At 46.8% G+C, this 19,038-nt stretch overlaps 1 non-coding gene across 1 annotated transcript; it reads left to right on the plus strand.

The window, feature by feature from the left end:
• Nucleotides 1–7,977: 7,977 nt before the first annotated feature.
• Nucleotides 7,978–8,050, plus strand: TRNAT-UGU (transfer RNA threonine (anticodon UGU)). The gene has a single exon. It is a non-coding gene; the product is annotated as a tRNA-Thr (tRNA).
• The last annotated feature ends 10,988 nt before the right edge of the window (nt 8,051–19,038 follow it).

A 19,038-nucleotide genomic window follows, 5' to 3' on the forward strand; every position in this document is an offset into this window, starting at 1 on the left:
CCCCATCCAGGAATTGCTCAGCCCACATAGGAATTTCACAGTGCTGTGGAATCATCTACCCCCCAGCCCTGGATAGGACAGTTTCTGCCTGCATCCAAGCTTGTCCGCTGTTCTCAGAGATCCCTGCAAATGCAAGTTCCTTAGTTCTCCTCCCATGTTCCTCATGATGGTGATGTTAGGGAAGTTCTTCTCAGAGTCTGACTCCTATGTTTCCTCTGCCATCTTTATCCCCCATTCCCTGTCCTCTTGTACACAGACTCCCAACAATATCAGAACTAGACAGGAGCTTAGAGATGATCTAAGAAAGTAGCTCTCAAGTCATTTTCTTTTTTCTTTTTTTTTGTTAATTTTTATTTATCTATTTGACAGAGGGAGAGAGAGATCGCACAAACAGGGGGGAGGGCAGAGGGAGAAGGAGAAGCAGATCCCCGCTGAGCAGGGAGCCTGATGCGGGACTCGATCCAAGGACCCTGAGATCATGACCTGAGCCAAAGGCAGACGCTCAACCGACTGAGCCACCCAGGCACCATTCATTTTCTTTTTTCTAACAGGAAACAAACAATCAGAATCTGAATCCTAAAATGTGAGGCTGACAAAAGGGGAGAAGCTCTGATTGATATAGGGTGTGGGGACCCTCCCGGGGCACCCCAGGAGCTCCCTGGAAACCAATTTGAAAACCAGTGAGACAGAGATCCAAGCCTGACACTTTGTGGACAAGAAAATCCAAAGAAGGGAAATGATCTGTCCCAGCCAGAACCACAACCCAGTTCTTTCCTGCCTGAAGTCCACAGCCAACATTGTGGGACCTTAGTGGAAATGGCAACGTTTGGGGTACTCTGCAGTTGTGCTATTTAAAAGTATGTTTCAGGGGCGCCTGGGTGGCTCAGTCGTTAAGCTTCTGCCTTCAGCTCAGGTCATGATCCTGGGGTCCTGGGATCGAGCCCCGCATCGGGCTCCCTGCTCCACGGAAGCCTGCTTCTCCCTCTCCCACTCCCCCTGCTTGTGTTCCGCCTCTTGCTGTGTCTCTCTCTGTCAAATAAATAAAATCTTAAAAAAATAAAAATAAAAATAAAAGTATGTTTCAGGGGAGCCTGGGTGGCTCAGGTTGAGGAGCATGTGACTCTTGATCTCGCGGTCGTGAGTTTGAGCCCCATGTTGGAGGTAGAGATTACTAAAAAAAAAAAAAAGTAAACTTAAAAAAATAAAAATATATAAAAAATAAGAGTATGTTCCAGTATCATTTGGGGGCTATGTGTTTTGTGTTTTCTCCTCTATGATATCTGGCACTTAAATATGCCAAAAACTCAACAAGAAATTGGCAAAGAAAGTTATAAAAACATGTTTTTACAAATCTCCAAATCTTTGAACAAAGATGGTCATCACATTTTCTCAAACATTTCCACATGGGGCTGCAGAGCAAAGCCCATCTTTTTTGTATTATTTACTTATTTATTTCTCTTGGAGTGCATTTTGAGCACAAACCATGCGATTACAAGAAAGATCCAACTGGAAGGCCAATTGGTGGCGTCCTTTGTGCTGGGACTCATTAAGCCTCTCAGCCCCAGGGACCTGGGGATTTTCATGGAACCAATTTCCTTCTTGGAATTGTTAACATAATCCTCTAATTGGAGCATTGAGGGTTCTATTAGCAGCCAGCGCAGTGCTCCAAGGGAGCACATTCCTAAGGACCAGGAGGAAGGTCTAGGCCTCCTCTTGGATCTCCCCGTGACCCACAGGCTCTCTACCCCACGCTCTCACCCTGCCTTCCCCCTCTTGCCGGCTCCCAGACCCCAGAGCAGGGGAGTATGAAGTATCTCAGGTGAGTAGGGCTAACAGGGACTGGATGGTAACCGCACTTACTGGTCAGACATCTTCCACATACTGCCCTTAGAACATTAGTCCAGGGGCACCTGGGTGGCTCAGTTGTTAAGTGTCTCCTTCAGCTCGGGTCGTGATCCCAGGGTCTTGGGATCGAGCCCCACATCGGGGTCCCTGCTCCACGGGAGGCCTGCTTCTCCCTCTCCCACTCCCCCTGCTTGTGTTCCCTCTCTCGCTGTGTCTCTCTGTCAAATAAATAAATAAAATCTTAAAAAAAAAAAAAAAGAACATTAGTCCATATAGTCAAACTGTGGGTGCCATTTATTAAGCTTCTAGTATGTTCCAGGCACTGTAATTCTGACAACAAGGAATTGCAATATTGCTATCTCCATTTTGCAAATGAGAACACTGATTTTTCAGAGGAGCTTAGGCTGAACCAAATATTATTTCATTTAATATTTGCATATATTATTTACTCTAATACTAATAATTGTTAACTCTTAATGACTATTCACTATGTTTCTAAGAGCTTTACATGTATAAACTTGTTTAATCCCCAAAACAACCCTATGAAATTGGGTATATTATCATCCCCATTTTTTTTTAAAGATTTATTTATTTATTTATTTATTTGAGAGAGAGAGAGAGTGGGGGAGGGGCAGAGAGAGAGTGGGGGAGGGGCAGAGAGAGAGGAAGAAGGAGAGAATCTCAAGCAGACTCTCCACCTGAGCATGGAGCCCAACTCGGGGCTTGATCCCATGACCCTGAGATCATGACCTGAGGCGAAATCAAGAGTCGGATGCTCAACCAACTGAGCTACCCGGGTGCCCCAATCATCCCCATTTTATATATGAGAAAACTGAGGCACAGAATGGTTGAGCATCTTGCCCAAGGGTACTCCACTCTCAGCCTCATCATCAGTTCCACGAAGTCTCAGTTCAGCTCAAGCATGGGTTGTGCTCCTTGCACAATTCAGGGGAAACAGCGCAGGGAGTGGTTAAGAGCTGGAGTCAGACACACGCAGGGTCAAATTCCAGTTCCCTCACAGACAGGCTGGGTGAGTATAGGCAGGAGGATTAACCATCGATTGCTACGTAACACATTGCCCCAGCACTTGGCTACTTAAAACAAGAAACATTTAGTATCTCACATTCTGGGTGTCCGAGATGTGAGAGCTGCTTCCCTGGGCGGTTCTGGCTCGGGGCCTCTCATGAGGTTGCTGTCAGGATGTTATCTGAGGCTATGGTCATCTCAAGGCTGAGCTAGGGCGGGAGCTGCTTGGAAGTTCACTGCCACGGACCTCTGCACACCTCCATACGTGTGAGGACTCCCTTGCAGCCCTAAGCTGGCTTCCCCAGGGTGAGTGATCTAAGACAAGGAGAGAGAGTACCCAAAATGGAGACCACAGTCTTTCTGTAACTGTCTCAGCAGTGGCTTTCCATTACTTCTACCCTATCTTGTTGGTTAGAAACGGGCAGTGAGTGCAGCCCACACTCAGATGGCAGGGGATTACACAGGAGCGCGAAGATGAGGGGGAGGGCAAGACTGGGCCAGTGGAGAAGGCCCACCACACAAGTCACTCAAACTTCTGAGCCTCAGTCCCCAACTCTACAGAACGGGAATCCTAGAGTTCCTACCTCAGAGAATTCTTCTAAGGCCTCAGTGAGACAATGCCCATAAAGAGACCAGAGCAGTGGGGCACCTGGGTGGCTCAGTCGGTTGAGTGTCTGATTTCGGCTCAGGTCATGATCTCAGGGTCCTGGGATCGAGCCCCGAGTCGGGCTCTCCGCTCTGTCCCTCCCCCTGCTCGTGCTCTCTCTCCCTCTCAAATAAATAAATAAAATCTTTAGAAAAAAAAAAGAGAGAGAGACACCAGAACAGTGCCCAGCAAATAGAGAGTGCTCCATAAATATCAGTTGCTGTCACCAAGGCTGTAAATTACTTACAGGCAGAGACACTGCATCTTTCTTGATCACATCTGTCCTCTAATGCCTTGCTGGCCCAGGCCCCGGCACTTGCTCTCACGGTGCAGACACCCCGGCCGGCGCGGGACTGGGGCAAAATGAGACAGCACCCGCTCTTGGGGAGCACCCGCTCACGGCGCTCTCAAGGCCCGTGGGTCAGGAATCAGGAGGGCATTGGCAGCGTCCCCTGCGAGCCAGCGAGGGCGTGAGCTTTGAGAGTCTCCTGCGGCCCTGGCCCCCGCTGGCTCTCAGCCTACTCCACTCAGAGACGGTCAGCAATGCCGCTTACCACGGGGTAAGCAGTCCTGGCTGTGACGCTGCCTGCCTGCTCCTGGGGGCTCTGGCTTGGCAGATTCCCAAACTCTGACCGGATCGTGCCTAGGAAGGGCAGGCACAGGGCTGAGGCCAAGTTCCCGAAGGCTAGACCACCCACGAGTGGCGACAGTAACGCTCTATGGCTCCCCTGGGCCTGTCATCAAGGAGCAAGGGGTTGCCCTCTGTGTGCTTTGGCGCTGGTGACAGTGGCTCACCATAACCAAAGTGGGGCTCAGGGAAGCGAGCACAGGAGGGGGGGTGGGGGCGGGAGCCCCGCAGAGAAGCTGGGGCTGTGCTGGGAGGGCGCACGGCATAGTCATGCGCTTCACTCATGGCTCCCCCACTTGTCTGCTGGATGACTCTGGACCGCTGCTTAGCTCCCCTTCATCTCTGGTCCCCCATCCACAAAATGACCTTCCACCTGGCACAGAGGCGACGAGCTCCCGCAGGGCAGATGTGAAGCACGCGGCATACAGTACGCGCTCCGTTGCGGAACTGCCCTTATTACCAGGGTGCGAGGGGGCTTAGAGAAAGACAAAGATTGAAAGCTTACTCTGTTTTGTTTTTTAAATTTTACTGAAGTGTATATACACACTAAAAAGTGCAGGAGGGGCCCCTGGCTGGCTCAGTCCATAGAGCATGTGCGCTGTGAGTTCAAGCCCCACGTATCATAAGTGTACGGCAAGACAAATATTCACAAAGGGAACACACATGTGTTATCAGCATCCCCATCAAGAAACAAAACATGATGGGCACCTCAGAAGCCCACTTCATGTTCTCTCCCGATTCCTATCCACCTGCTGGAAGAACCACTATGCCTCTAACTTCTAAGATCCTGCTTTTGCACTTTATCTATTTTTTTTTTTTTTAAGATTTTACTTACTTATTTGAGGAAGAGAGACAGAGCACAAGCAGGGGGAGAAGCAGAGGGAGGAGAAGCAGACTCCCCACTGAGCAGGGAGCCTGACATGGGGCTCAATCCCAGGACCCTGGGATCATGACCTGAGCTGAAGGCAGATGCTTAACTGACTGAGCCACCCAGGAACCCCTGCACTTTACTTAAATAAAAACAAATGATATGCCCTTTTTTGTGTCTGTCTTCTTTGGCTCCACAGAGTGTGTGTGTGATATTCACACATGTTGTTGCACATGATTGTAGTTTGTTGGTTCTCATTGCTCTGTCGTGTTCCATTGTGTGAATATACCCTCGTTTATTTATTAATTCCACTGATGATGGGCCTTTGGGGTTTCTTTGGTTTGGGGCTCTTAAAGACAGTGGTGCCGTGCACATTCTTATACCCGCTTTTTTTTTTAATATTTTATTTATTTATTTGACAGAGAGAGACACAGCGAGAGAGGGAACACAAGCAGGGGGAGGGGGAGAGGGAGAAGCAGGCTCCCCGCCGAGCAGGGAGCCTGACATGGGGCTCGATCCCAGGACCCCGGGATCATGACCTGAGCCGAAGGCAGACGCTTAACGACTGAGCCACCCAGGCGCCCCTCTTATACCTGTTTTTATTTGACGGGTTAAGGGTGAAATTCCTGGGTCAGAGGTTACCCAGACTTACCACTTCAGTAAGAACTGTTAAACACAATTTTCCAAAGTGTTCTTACTAATGTAAACTCCCAGCAATGAACGAGCGCCCTCCTTGCGCTACATCCCTGTACACACTTGTATTTTTACTTTCTCATCCTAGTGGGTATGTAGTGATGATTTTAATCAAGACAACTGTGATTGTAATGTGCGTTCTCTTGATGACTAGTGGGGAGGGCCATCTCTTCCTGCGTTTATTGGATATTTGGGTGTGAATCTACATAGTGTAATCTCTGTCCTTGATGGGGCTGCTCTGGAGGACTGACCCTCCTCACTCCCACGGGGGATTTTGGATTTCTGTGGCTCAGCCACAGAATTGCCAATTAAAACAAAACAAGCTACCATCTGTGATAGATGTTGCAGACTGCTCCAAGCAGCTTCGTCCCCTCTGTAGCAGGCCCTACAGCTCCAGGTCCGTGCATGACCCGCCCTCTGCCTGGCAGACACGCTGGTATGAGATTGGGAAGGCAGAAGTGTGGCCAAGTGTGTGCTTTCGCTGCTGCCACTGTTTCTCCCGGCTAGCGCGAGGATGGGGACGTTTGGTTCTCCTGGGGTGGCAGTAGCAGAGACCCGAGGCCCAGGCTCTAGCTTCGTGGGTGTCAAGGGGCAGACAAATGGCATCCATTCGCTGATGTGGAGCAGCTGGATCACTGCCAAGGGGATGGGGTCCCAGAGCTGGCAGATGGGGCCAGTGGCTTCCCACTCCCCAGATTCCTGATCGTGGCAGAGATGGGAGAGCCCCGGTCAGGCCAGTGTTTCTGGGAGGCATTCCCAGAAGCCCAGTCTACCTCTGCTCCACCAGCCCTTCCAGTGATTTTGTGAAGTCCTGAATCCCTGTATTTAATTATTCCTGCTTAAAATAGCTAGAGTGATTGTTATACCTGCAATGAAACTCTGACTGACTGATACATTGTGATACCGTGATACAGCCATTTCTTGAAAGAAAAGATCTTTTAAGACCAAGAAATAGGAAGAACCAAATCCTAAATAAAAGGACAGTTTCTTAAATTTCATTAAATCAGTCCCATGAAAAGCCCATTTTCCTTCTCCTGTTTTGCTAGTGGGAATTTCAACACTAGTGGGCTCTGAAGGAGGAAGTCAGATTAGAAGAGGAATTTAAAGGGAAAACATAAAGAGTGACCCCTGAAATGGAACACGGGAAAGTTGAGAACCCCTGGACTGTCATTTACTGACTACTTACCCGTAGCACCAAGAGTAGCATAACCCTACTACCGACAGTACCCTGAACTCATTTAGAATGCCACAAATCGAGGTGCCTGGCTGGCTCCGTCAATAAAGCCTGCGACTCTTGATCTCAGGGTCATGAGTTCGAGCCCCACACTGGGGGTAGAGCTTGCTTCAAAAAATGAGTAATAATAAAATAAAGTCACTTATTAAAAAATGCCATGAATAATATTGTGTCTGTGGGTTCTTTCGCCCTGACCCAGAGTCGAGGCTCAAGGAGGGCTTTTGAGGAGGGGGAGCATCCGTCAAGCAAGAGCCACTGTAGCTGTGTCCCAAAAGATAATATGAGTGACCATTAGGAGTATTTGAGTAGTTATTTGGTAATTTAAGTGTTGCTAGCAGGCTTTAGGGGGAACAACTCCAGAGAGGAGAGGGAGGAGCTAGAGTGAGGAGCCTGCGGGTGGTGAGGAGGTTTGCTGGCTATTTGGGATCCGGGAGGATCTGCCGGCCATCCTTGCTCTGCCCCGTGGCTGCAAAGGCCTCAGTGCTGAAGCCAGGCCGGGGAAGGAAGTGTCCAGGCTAAGAGTCAGCTCGGGCTCTAGTGACAGTGGCAGGAGTCGGGGGTGGGGGAGGGGTAGCTCCTGATGCAGTCCGCAGAGCGGGGCTCTAGAGACAAGGAGAGGGGCCAATGCGACCATGCTGGAGCTCTAGACACGGAAGTGTCCCAGTCATCTTTTGGCCCAGTGATGTGCAGTGATGCTTTCTCTCTCTGTTGTCTTTGTTTGTTTTTCCTTCTTAACGGTTCACAATGGACATTTTCAAATATACACAAAAGTAGACAGAATAGTACAATGATCCCCCGTGGACTCATAACCCAATGACAACAGTCACCAACTCATCAGCCCAGTGATTTTTAAGCTGTTTTTAGCCCCTGATTCTCTGCTCTCTTATGTGTGTGTAGCTGAATGAAATTATGAACTATTTACTTATGTGTTTTCCCTATCCCTTTCTCCCATTCAAGCAGAGGTTAGGAGAACTAGCAGTGCCTAGGAGAAAGTAAAGGGCTCCCAAGGGAGGTGAAAGTGGGGGGAAGGAGGGGGCGCCTGGCTGGCTCAGTCGGTAGAGCATGAGACTTGTGATCTCAGGGTTGTAAGTTCAAGCCCCATGTTGGGTGTAGAGATGACTTAAAAATCAAATCTTGGGGCGCCTGGGTGGCTCACTATGTTAAGCGTCTGCCTTCGGCTCAGGTCATGATCCCAGGGTCCTGGGATTGAGTCCCACATCGGGCTCCCTGCTCCGCGGGGAGTCTGCTTCTCCCTCTGCTCCTTCCCCCCCACTAGTGCTCAATAAAAAGAACATCTTAAAAAAGAAAAGAGGGGGAAGGAATCTGCATTTGTTTTCTAGGGTTGCTAACAAAATACCATGCACTGAGTGGCTGGAGCAGTAGAATTGTATTTGTCACAGTTCTGGAGGCTGGAAGTCTGAGGTCACTATGTCACAGGGCTGCTTCTGTCTTAGGGCTGGGCAGGATCTGTCAGTTCCCGGCCTCTCGCCTGGGCTCACAGATGGTCACATCTTCTCCATGGGTCTTCTTATCATCTTCCTTCTAAGCCTGCCCAGTGTCCAAATTTCCCCTTCTCATATTGGATTAGGACCCACCTAAATGACCTCATTTTAACTTGATTACCTTTGTAAAAATCCTATCCCTAAATAAGGTCACACTCTGAGGTATTGGGGGGTTAGGACTCCAACATATCCTTTTTTGGTGGGGGGACACAATTCAACCTATCACAGGGATCACTGGCATAGACTGACTGAACGTCTTAAAAAAAACACAAAAGGAAATTCTCTCTGGGCTCCGAAGGGTTTTCCTGGGGTGGGGGGTGAGCTAGAGAGGAGGATCTGTGGGATGAGGATGAGAAAGGCAGACAGGGGACATTGAGCAGCTTCCAAAGGCACCCATGTCCCAGGGATGACACAGCTGGACCCGCAGGGGACATGGACAGAGACGTGGCTTGTTAGTGGACACCCATGTCCCAGAAGTGAGCCACGGCCTGAGAGGAGAATTCCAAGAATAATTGGGGTGAAAATTTCATCCACTTTCTGGGAGGGCATCCTGGGAGTCAGAGATTAATTTAGAAATTTAGACAATAAAAGAATTGATGTTTTCTGCACCTTCTGAGTTTGTCAGCTGAGAATTATATTTGCCAAACATAAAACAGATGAAAGGACTGTTCTGGGTGGAGCTCACCCCCAATCCTCGTTCCCCTAAGGAGCCCGAGGGTTCCAGGAAACTCAGTTTGAAAACACTTAGGGTCCACTCCCCTCTCCACTTCCCCAGTAAACACACAAGGGCATAGAAGCTCAGAAGAGGAAAAGGCCCAAGGCACAAGGCAGATTAGCAGAAGAGCCAGACTAGAATCCCCAGCTCTTGATTTCTACCAGCATACTCTCCTGGTGGCTTCCTCAAAGATTTCTCAAGGAGGCTGATACTGTGTCTCTGCTCCATTTGTAGGTCCTCAGAGGTATCTCACTACACAACAGGCCGCTGGAGCCCTGAGCCGTCCGGAACGGGCATGGAATCACTTGTCGGGGCTTTGTCAGGTTTTTGTTTTGTTTTAGCCATTCTAATAGATGTGCAGTGTCCTGTGTGCTTTTGACATGTCCCCATTGATCTTGGAGGGCGTCTTTGCATTCTAGCTCAAGGATGCATTCCAGATTCACCTTGTCCTTTCCCTACCCCATGAAATTATCCCTGGAATAAGCCATTTATCCCTGGTTCTAAGTTGAGTTTTGCTAGCAGTTTCACAAGAAGAGGATTTGGGAAATTTTTTTTTTTAAAGATTTTTATTTATTTATTTGACAGAGAGAGACACAGCGAGAAAAGAAACACAAGCAGGGGGAATGGGAGAGGGAGAGGGAGAAGCAGGCTTCCCGCAGAGCAGGGAGCCTGATGCGGGGCTCGATCCCAGGACCCTGAGATCATGACCTGAGCCGAAGGCAGATGCTTAATGACTGAGCCACCCAGGAGCCCTGGATTTGGGAAATTATGACATGTTAGGGGGGAAACACCATTAAAAAGCTAGATTTCTAATGTAGATTTGATTATTCTACAGTCAGCTCATTCCCCACATACTGAGGTAACTCCTATAGGCAGAAATGGCCGATAACTTCCTCCTTGAACTTGTCTCCAGCATCTTTGAATACATCTCTTTCTGCTTCAACTGATTATAGAGTGGATGCTGTTCTCTGAGATTGGATATCTGACCTAGTTGGATTCGAAGGCAACAATGATCCGATTAGCATTGGAAGATAGCAGTCAGTAGTTCATATCACACAGTGGCGATACAGTTAACCTCCGGGGTTACCTCTGATGAAGGCAGGGCTTTGCAGGCCAGAACCACTGCTGAGATAAACCACTGTGGTGAGAACAAGGAATGTAAAACCTGGGGAGTAGGCTGGCTACTTCAAACTGCACAGAGTGTTTAAAGAAAGAAATAACAACCTCAGGGTTTTTTGCCCCCTTCTTCCTTTTAAAAAAAGTTTTATATGTAGTGTTATATGTCAATTATACCTCAATTTAAAAAATAGCCTTATTAGCTATAAACAGCTAATTTATTAAAATGGCTACATATATTGACGTAGAATAAACTGCATATATTTAAAGTATACAATTTGATGTTTTGATATATATATGTACACACACACCCCTGTGAAACCATCTCCACAATCAAGACAATGAATATCCATTACCCCCTAAAGTTTCCTTGTGCCCCTTTGTAATCCATCCCTCCTGCTCTTTGCCTCCTTGCCATTCCCAGGCAACCACTGGTCTGCTTTCTGTCTCTACAGATTAGTTTGCATTTTCTAGAATTTTTCTATGAATGGAATAATACAGTATACACTCTCTTTTGTCTGGCTTCTCCCACTCAGGATAATTATAATCATTTTGAGGTTTATTCATGTTGTTGAATATATCAATAGTTCATCCCTTCTTATTGTTGAGCATAATCCATTGCATGGATATACCAAATTTATCTATTCAATTGTTGATGGGTTTAGGTTGTTTCTAGTTATAAATAAACCCACTATAAATATTAGCATACAGGACGTTGTGCAGACATATGCTTATATGCTTTCATTTTTCTTGGGTAAATACCTAGGAGTGAAATTGATAATTATATGGTATGTGTATGCTTAGCTTTTTAAGAAACTGCCAAGATGTTTCCCAGTAGCTGCACCATTTGACATCCCCATGAGCAGGGTGTGAGAGTTCCAGTTGCTCCATATCCTGCCCCACACTTGGTATGGTCCCTCTTGAATTTTAGCCCATTCTAATTGATGTGTAGTGCTATCTTTTTGTGATTTTAATTTGCTTTTCCCTGATGACTAAGCATCTTTTCATGTCCTTATCTGTTATCTACATATTTTCACTCATTTTTGGTGAAGTATCTGTTCAGATCTTTTGCACATTTTTATTGGGTTGTTTTCTCATTATTGAATTTAGAGTTCTTTACAGATGCTGCATACAAATCCTTTATCAGAAATGTGATCTGCAAATAATTTCCCCCAGTCTCTGGCTTATCTTTGCATTCATTTAACAATGTCTTTTCAAAGTTCTTAATTTTAATGAAGTCTAATTTATCAATACATTTTTGAATAAGCTGAAAAAGAATGATTTTGACTTTTGATATTATGTCAAAGAAATCTTTGAACCCAAAGTCACAAATATTTTTTCCTGTGTACTCTTTTTTTAAAAAAATTTTATTTATTTATTTGAGAGAGAACACAAGTGGGGGGGGCAGAGGGAGAGGAAGAAGTAGGCTCCCCACTGAGCAGGGAGCCCAACATGGGACTGGATCCCAGGACTCCAGGATCATGACCTGAGCCGAAGGCAGACACCCAACCCACTGAGCCACCCAGATGCTCCTTCCTGTGTACTCTTCTTACAGTTTTAGGTTTTACATTTAGGTCTATGATAAATTTTGTGTTAATTTTTTGTGCGTTAATTTTTTTGGTATTAAGATAGAGATTGGCAAACTTTTTGTGAAAGAATCAAATAGTAAAGATTTTAGGCTTTGTGGTCCATCTGATCTCTGTCGTAACTACTCAACTGTCATGTAGTGTAAAAGCAGGCTGAGAGAATAAATACGTAAGTATGGCTGTGTTTCAATAACACTTTATTTATTTAAGATTTTATTTTTTTAAGTAATCTCTACATCCAAAGTGGGACTTGAACTTCCAACTCCGAGATCAAGAGTTACAGCCTCCACAGACTGAGCCAGCCAGGCGCCCTAAAATTGTATTTATAAAAACAGGTAATGGCCACATTTGACCCACTGGCCAGAGTTTGCTGACCCCTTCTTCAAACACCACTGAAACTCCTTGGCAATAGAAGCAGCTCCACCTATCTGTTGGGTCTGGTCCTGCCTTGCTTAACTATCCTTAGTGACCTCACCGCAGGTAGGTACCTCGCAAGAGAATGACAATTCTTTTCATGCCCCACTTCTACACTTCTTCGTTGCTTTCTGACCAATAACTAGGGGCATATTCCTGTATGGCCCCAGAGGACCAAGTCAAAAATCTGACTCAGGAAGAGCTGTCCACATGCCAAACAAAGCAAACTATTAAGTCGTTCAACTTCATCCTCCCTGCCTGCTTTGGGTTAACAAAAAAAGTCAAGAAGGTTAGGTCAAAGTCTGCCCCCTAATGCTGTGTGATATTGATCAAGTCCCTCCACGTGTCTTTCCTCTGCATCCCCATCTGTGTGTGTTGGGGATGGGGGAGATTTCTCCTAACACTTTCAATATTATTGAGTAGATAAGAATAAGACAATACATTTCTTACCCACCTGGTTCATTCTTTACCAGACAATTCCAAAGGTGCCTCCTCCTTGAATAGTTTTTAAAGACTGCTTTCAGTCTTTTTAAAAAGCACTATACAAATGCAAGGTATTGTTACTATTTTCTCTCTCTAAGTAATTCTAGAAAGCCCAACCTCAGGATTTCGCAATCTGTCACTGTCCCTTGGTGCCTCTGCCTGTTGCCAGGGAGAAAGATTATCCCAGCTTGGGGAAGGTCAGCCAGCCCCAGCAAGATTTCTAACACAGCCTGGCTTGCTGTGCCATCCCCAGTCGCAGATCCAAAGTCAGTGACACCGAAACTGGACGGGACCACTCCAAGGCCAGACAGAGTAGCCACTGAGAGGAGAAAAACGCTCAGCACCACAGGCTCCTCACACGCCTGCGATCACCACCCACGCCTGCAAGAGGGCCCAGCTCTCCAGTCAGCCCGGCAGACAAGTGGCAGTCTGCCAGAATCCTGAAAGAGGGAATGTCTTTGAGAACAGAGACCTCGGGGCACCTGGGTCGTTAAGCGTCTGCCTTCGGCTCAGGTTCTGATCTCAGGGTCCTGGGATCGAGCCCCACATGGGGCTCCCTGCTCCGCGGGAAGCCTGCTTCTCCCTCTCCCACTCCCCCTGCCTGTGTTCCCTCTCTGGCTGTATCTCTCTCTGTCAAATAAATAAATAAAATCTTTAAGGGTAAAAAACAAAAAAGAACAGAGACCTCATCTGCATGGCCCTGGGGGCCCTGCTTTGAACACAGCAGAGATGAAAGAGCAAATCTCCCAGAATACGAGAGGGGCTGGTACACACGGAGCACAGACATAAAAATATTTATCACAGTCATCCATAAATGTATGCAAGAGCCTGAGACCCGGAGACGTACCTCATTCCACGCTTACCTCTTAAATGAACATCTGGATGTATTAAGAATCAGTTTATTAATTGGCTATAATTACGAATGACTCCAATTTTACCTAAGGGTGAATAATTTGAGAAGGAATTTCTCATCTTGTCCTGATCCTCATAACAAGTGGTCAAGGGGGTAGGAGAGCATTGTTACACTTGCTGGCTGGGACTGCAGTTCAGAGAGGTGAAGTGACTTGTGAGACCTCCAGGTCTTCTGACACCAAGCTTAGAGCTCTTCCCTAGTTGAATTGGCTCTGCCTACCAATAAAGAGACAGCTGTTAGGGCCAGATGGGGGTCCCCCCCCCACTGCCACCTCCCCTCTTCTTACCTTGCAGCATTGCCTCTGGCTTATAAAACAAACGCATTCGGGAGTAAACAGCGTATTTTCTTTACAAAAGGATTTGCCATAGAGAGTTTTTTTTTTTTTTTTTAAAGATTTTATTTATTTATTTGAGAGAGAGAATGAGAGAGAGAGAGAGCATGAGAGTGGGGAGGGTCAGAGCGAGAAGCAGACTCCCTGCCGAGCAGGGAGCCCGATGCGGGACTCGATCCCGGGACTCCAGGACCATGACCTGAGCCGAAGGCAGTCGCCCAACCAACTGAGCCACCCAGGCGCCCGCCATAGAGAGTTTTGAATAGTACTCTCCCCAAGGGCATCTAAAAAAAGGTTCAAACTGTAAAAGTGGTATGTAAACCCAGTTTGGGGAGATATCATTATATTGTCTAAGGTTCATATACATGGTCAATTACATGTACAGATAGCCATTGGGGTAATTTAAGTCAAGATGGGACAAAATGATCTCTGTAGAGTATAGGAGTGTTTGTCCCTGATGCTTTCTCTCTTACTCAAAAAGGGGTTGTGGACTCACTCTGTGTGTGTGTGTGTGTGTGTGTGTGTGTGTACTCATAGAAAGGGGTGTATACACAGCGGGGGAAAGCCTGGCTTTAAGTACAAGGCTGAAGTTTAGTGATGCTGCCTTCCAAGAAGGTAGACTTTGACTTTTCTAATGAAAAATTAATAGGCACTTACTTGCTGCTGCCTTTAATTACATTTGCTAGAGACAAGTGTCTGCCAACCAGCATGGCTCTGGCTGTCTTCTTTGCTGGATCTGCTCTCAGCAAAGCCCACTGGTTTGGGAGAAGAAAGGGTGCCATTTTGGCTGAGCACTTGAAGAGGCAGAAACATCAATGTTTCTGAAGATTTTGTCACATTTTTTTGCTAATGGGTCTCCATCCATTAGCATTCACCTGACAGAGAAGTTGAACCAAAAACACCTTGGTAGAACATGGACCAGAATTCTAAACCTGTGGTCTGAGGACCTCGAAGGACTGAGGAAATCTTGAAAGAGGGCCAGAAGGGTCTGTCTACAGACAGAAAGTCCTGTCTGTAGGTATAATAAACATGCTTCCCCTTACAGATACAGAACCATTTATCTAACATGTAAATGCTATTGGGATTAATAAAGTATTAATTCACTTAAATCAATTGTTAAATTTAAATAGCCTTTACCATTAAGCATTTTCTTAACTAAAAGTGGGGTCCTTGACAATTTTTTACCTTACAAATGGGCTTCGAAAGAAAAAAAAAGGACCTTCACACAGGAAAAAAACTAGGAACTTAAAACTAGGATATTCTTTCTATAACTGTGAAGCAGGGTTACTGAAGGAATGGTCTTTCTGGACCTCACTCTTTTTCCCCATTTTTTTAACTGCTTGAGATATCATTTGCATTCCATAAAGTTCATCCATTCAAAGTGTAATTCAATGGTTTTTAGTATCTCTACAGAGTTGTGGAACCATCACCACAATGTGAAGACAGTTTCCCCCACCCTGTTGTACTCATTAGCAGTTGTCCCCACCTCTCCTCCAGCCCCCAGCTCTAAGCGACCGCTGATCTACTCTCCTCCCTCCGTAGATTTGCCCCTTTGGGCCATTTCATATAAATAGGATGGTACAATAGGTGGTCTTTTGTGACTAGAGGAATGTTTTGAATCCTGGGAACTCCATCCAGTCTTTGGATACCCAATCTCTATGTATTCTTAAGGCCCTTCTCACCTCTCCCAAAAGCCTTTCTTGCTCCCCCAGCCTATAGGAATATTTTTCTATTAGTTCACAGCCTCTTGTTTAGAGTGTTCAAGAAGCACCCTGCATAAGCTGCAGGATATGCTCTCTGTTGACGGGGCACTGCCGAGCCGCTCGTTCTGTTGATCCCCACACCTCTGACTTCTTGAGAGTGCCATCTTGCTGGCACACTTCTCAAGCTCTACCTCCCCCCACCTCAACTGTGCCCAACATAGTTTTCTGCTTGAAATGGATAATCAGTTTATGTGTGTTGAAAGAATAAATGATTCATGGGGATGTTTCCAGACTTTTAGGATAAAGCGCAAGAAAGAAAGCAAATCAAGAAGAGGAACCAAGATAAAGCATGGAACGTGGGCATTAGAGTCCAAAGGGTCGGCAGCTGCTGATCAGGTGCAAACTTGAATCGACTGGAAGGTATTAAAAGGCCCCCTGGGCAGCAAAGGGTCTCTCACCGTACCTCCAGTAGAAACTGAAAGAACATATTAGTCATTCCTTCAGCTGAAGGCATTAACCGCCTCCATTAAAATGCAAATGTCAACACCTGGGAGAGTGGCAGATCCAGCTATTATCAGCCATTTCCACCTCAGCTACAATCTGAGCTCTTTGAGTATTTCCTGTTCCCTGAGGCCCAGAGGTTTGGAAGAGTGTAGGTCTGGAAAAATCTAGGGCCCGGTTCCCTACGGCCAATTGCAAACTTCTTGCTATCCTTGATTTCCAAGGCAAGGAAGCCAGATGTCAAGAGTGAAAGAGAGGGCTGGTATCTTTGGTTCTTCCTAACTGCTGGTGGGGGATGGGCTAGAGTGGCGAATCGCTCCTAGGGAGCCCAGGGACCTCAGCCCCCCGTGCCCAGTGGCTAAGACACTGGGCCCCAAGCCTCCAAGGATGACCCACCCTCAGGACACTGCGTGCTCCATCCTGTTAGTGACTCTCTAACTTGGGGATAACAATGAGTTAGCTCTGTGGGAAAGGTAAATCATCTAGTTTGAAGGGTGGGGCTTCATCTCAAAATGCAAATGTCTTGGGGAGAGTGACACACTTTTGGGAATGGGGTGATCTTGAAGATTCTTTCACCCTAGAGAGAGCCCAAGGGGTCTTAGAGTTCCTTAATTCCATGTGAAGAATACATTACAGGGCAGGGCAAAGTTCTTTTTTCACCCTTAAATCCTAACTGGCTTCTATTTCTGCCCTCTTCCTTCCCGCTCCCAGGCACCTGAGCCCTCTTCTGTTCCGTTTGTCTTGGGAAATGCTCGGTGGTCCTAGGCATTCTCTCCTTCCTCTCCCTCACTTATCCCTGTTCCTAAGCAGCAAGCATCCATCCCCTTAGTGCCCCTGCCTTGGTTGGGCATTAGTGGGGGAAGCTTGCTGATCAGACTCATTCACATTGACTTGATAACAACTAACAGCCCTGGCGTGAATCCTTCAGTCTCCAAGAGGTATCTGCATTCTTTTTTTTCAACCACTTTATTGAGATATAATTACATACCATAAGGTTCACCTGGTGAGTTAAACTGTACAATTCAATGTTTTTTAGTATATTTCTTGAGTTGTGCAGTCATGACCATAACCTAACTTTAGAACATCTTCATAACCCCTCTAAAGAAACCTTGCGCCCATGAACCACCACTCCCCATTTCTCCCCATCCCTAGTCCCAGGTAACCATTAATCTACTTTCTGTGTCTACTTTCTGTCTCATTTTTAGGGAATAATTGTCATCCCAAAGCATGACTATCTAATGGTAGAATTTTAAGCAGTGTGAGGGGAGGTATTTTTGGGTAGGGGAGTAGTACTGATACCCACTTGTACCAATATTTCTAAAAATTCTAAAATATTAATATTATAATTTCTGAAATAGAAATACTCTTCCAAAAAGAAGCCCAGGAGAGTGAAGAATGAAATCCCGAAGTGTCACTGAGGCACAAGAGGGAAGATGACTGGAGGGAGGAGGGGGTATCAGCAGATCTCCCAAAGGACCTGCAGAATCCTGAGGCGTGTGGTCACCTCACCTCTGTAAACCAAGTACTCATTCCAGAAAGAGTCCTGACGTGGCGTTGGGTCAGCCCCTATCTGATGACAATAGCCAGGTGCACATCTGGGAGTTGGTCTTCAAAATTTCTGCCTTTCGTTCCTTTCCTAGTTCTCTTCTGACCTTGAGGACTCCTCCTCTTCCCAGGGCTTGACTCCTGGCTTTCAGCCTTCCACAGATGTCTGCCAGCCAATGGCATCATTCCCATCATATCACTTTGGGCTCAGTCTACATGTGCTCTGCAAGAGCTTCCTTACCGCTCCCCTAAGCTCTTGGATCTTATTTTCTCAGTCTAGTTTCATCATTGCCAGAGTTTGCCTTCCAAAACATAATGGACCGGAACACTCCTGTCCCCAAATTCAATGGCTTTTTATTTTATTTTCTTTTTAAAGATTTTTTATTTATTTGACAGAGAGAGAGAGAGCACAGCAGGTGGAGGAGCAGGTAGAGGGAGAAGGAGAAGCAGGCTCCCTGCTGAGCAAGGAGCCCGATGCGGAGCTCGGGCTCGATCCCAGGACCCTGGGATCGTGACCTGAGCCGAAGGCAGTTGCTTAACTAACTGATCCACCCAGGCGCCCCTCAGTGGCTTTTTAAACTGAAGCCCCCCTCCCTCTACACAGTGTTCAAGAGTCCGACCCACCTCTCCATCTCCCCCCCCCCCAGCAGACTCCATTCTGCTCATTATTCCTCAGATGTACCATTTGTTTGTCGACAAAGTTATGGGGCACCTCCTATGTGCTAGACACCAGGCTAAGCACAGGGCACAAGAATGAGTAAGATACCAACTCTGCCCTCACGGAGTTCAGCTGACTATGGAGACTGTTCTGAAAACAAGTTAAGAAAATACAATGTGACAAGTACTATAATAGAGATAAAAACAAGGTGGGTTGGGAGCTGAGGAGGAGGGAGCACCTCACAGCCTGGGTGAGGCATTAGAGAGGGTTTCACAGAGGTGCCACAAATGTGATTTGTGCAGAGTAGGAAAGGTGCTCTCTACAGAGGCTTGAGGGGCAACTCAGGGTGGTTGGGTGACATGGGGAAGTGGTGGGCAGTGAAAACAGGTGGGGGGGGAAGAGGTTGTTTTGTGGACAGTTTTCAGTTAGGGGCTGTGACCTGCAGGATCAAAGTGGGGACAAAGTGGAAGACAGATTGAGGGCAAGGAGGAAGGAGGAAGGAGAGAGCTGGAGAGTGTCCAGGCAAGGAGCAGGGAGGATGTGTGGGAAGGTAGTAGCTAGAGAATGCGGAAGACAGATGGGAAAAGTTGAGGGTGTGGCAGCAGGGCTTTGGGACAGGGATAGGAGGGGA

The sequence above is a fragment of the Leptonychotes weddellii genome, chromosome 1 (assembly GCF_054177405.1).
Source record: "Leptonychotes weddellii isolate Sample4059 chromosome 1, ASM5417740v2, whole genome shotgun sequence".
In the NCBI taxonomy this organism is placed as follows: domain Eukaryota; kingdom Metazoa; phylum Chordata; class Mammalia; order Carnivora; family Phocidae; genus Leptonychotes; species Leptonychotes weddellii.